This window comes from Manacus vitellinus, unplaced genomic scaffold (assembly GCF_001715985.3).
Source record: "Manacus vitellinus isolate BGI_N305 unplaced genomic scaffold, ASM171598v3 scaffold_177_pilon, whole genome shotgun sequence".
Classification (NCBI taxonomy): domain Eukaryota; kingdom Metazoa; phylum Chordata; class Aves; order Passeriformes; family Pipridae; genus Manacus; species Manacus vitellinus.
In genome coordinates this window covers 59,362-61,266 of record NW_021939239.1, presented here as the reverse complement: position 1 = coordinate 61,266, position 1,905 = coordinate 59,362, and the positions used below count along the sequence as shown (strand labels likewise).

Below are 1,905 nucleotides of genomic sequence, written 5' to 3'. Positions count from 1 at the left end.
CGGCGCGTGCACAGCCAGGCCCGGCCCTACGAGTGCAGCTTCTGCCACAAGTTCTTCAAGGACCTCGCCTACCTGGGCGTGCACGAGAAGGTGCACACGGGGGAGACGCCCTACAAGTGCGGGGTATGTGCCAAGGGCTTCGCGCACCCCTCCAACCTGCTGCAGCACCAGCGCGTGCACAGGGACACCTGAGCGCCGGGGCGGGGCGGCCGGGGCGGGGGTGTGCCCCAAAAACCCGGTGCGGACCCCAAAAAGCTGATGGACCTGTGTCAGGACACCTGAGAGACAGGTGAAGGGAGCCAGGAGAGGTGTGCACCCTGAGAACCTTCAGCAGCAACACCCAACTGTGACACCTGAGCCCCAGGTGAGCAGACCCTGGACCTGCACACCTGGACAGGTGTGGTCCCCAAAACCTGCAGCACCTGAACCACGACACCTGAGCTGTGACATCACTGGCACTGGACACGCCCCCAGGACCTGTGGGACCCCCGACACACCTAAGGCCAGGTGTGCACACCTCACCTGAGCCCTCACCTGGATTTTTGGGGTGGAACAGCCACACATGGCACCACAGGTGCACTTGGGACTGGGCAGGTGCTCACCTGGGTCCTCCTTCCCAGATTCCTCGATCCTGGATTTGTCCCCCTTTGGATGGGACAACTCACCTGTGGGCACCTGGACTCACCTGTGGGCACCTAAGTCTCATCTGTGGGCACTTGGGGCTCACCTGAGTCTCACCTGTGGACACCTGGGACTCACCTGTCCCACCTAGGTGGTACCTGTAGTACTGGGGGTGGGGTCTGGGCGTACCTGGGCGGGGCATATGCTAATTAAAGAATGGTTAATTAATGACATCATTGGTGTTCTCACCTGATTTCACACCTGGAGGGTTTGGGGACCCCCCAAAATTCACACCTGGAGGGTCAATCCCCCCTCCCCCCAGAATTCACACCTGTCTCACCTGGATGGCTGAAAACCCCAATTTTATTAATTTCCACCCCATTTTCCCACTTTTTTTGCTCCCCTTCACCTGCCCTAGGTGTGTGGGGACACCTGAGCCCCCCCAGGTATGTTTGGGGGGGGCAGGCGAGAGGTGACAGGTGAGATCAGGGGGCATCGTCCTTGATGAGCTGCAGTGTCTCCACCTCCTCAGGGGGGACCCTCCTGGGCAGGTAAATGGCCCCTAGGTGACCTGTGGGGGGAGGGGACACACCTGGTGACACCTGGGACAACACCTGGGACACCTGGAGGACACCTGGGAACACCTGGGGAACACCTAAGATACACCTGGGGATACCTAGGACACACTTGGGAACACCCGGACACATCTGGGGACACACCTGGGACACACCTGGATATACCTGGATAAACCAGGACACACCTCGAAACACCTGGGGACACTTGGGACACACCTGGAGACACCTGGGACACACTTCAGGGTGGCGGGACTCACCTTTACCTGGGGCTTCTCCCACACACCTGGTCCTCAAGGTGAGCCAGAGCAGGACCCCACTGAGTGACGTCAGCACCCCCAGCAGGGCCACCAGGGGTGCACAGGTGGGGGGCACACCTGGTGGGGAGGGGACAGGTGAGAACCCCCCAAACCTGGCCTTACGTGCGCCACGTGTGGGAGGGGTTAATTAGGCAAGAGGGGAAGGGGGGTTGGAGGATTCACCTTCAATTACCTGTGCAGGTGAGTCACCTGTCCCACCCCTACCTGTCACACCTGTCCTGGCTCCACCCTTCTCACTTGTCCCACCTCTACCTGTCCTATCTCTTCACACCTGTCCTGGCTCTACCTGTCACACCCGTCCCCCCACCTTGACACCTCCCTCCCCGCCCTGTGCCTCACCTTTGGGCATGGCACACACGACACCTGCGGCCCCACCTGTGTGGCAGGTGCCC

At 60.8% G+C, this 1,905-nt stretch overlaps 2 long non-coding RNA genes across 2 annotated transcripts; one reads left to right on the top strand and one right to left on the bottom strand.

Moving 5' to 3' along the window:
* Nucleotides 1-34: 34 nt before the first annotated feature.
* On the top strand, nt 35-854 carry LOC115307325. The gene is made up of 2 exons (XR_003915662.1): nt 35-507; nt 621-854. It is a non-coding gene; the product is annotated as an uncharacterized LOC115307325 (long non-coding RNA).
* On the bottom strand, nt 809-1,904 carry LOC115307324. The gene is made up of 3 exons (XR_003915661.1): nt 1,853-1,904; nt 1,454-1,570; nt 809-1,192 (listed from the first exon to the last, which is right to left on the bottom strand). It is a non-coding gene; the product is annotated as an uncharacterized LOC115307324 (long non-coding RNA).
* Between the last annotated feature and the right edge of the window lies 1 nt (nt 1,905).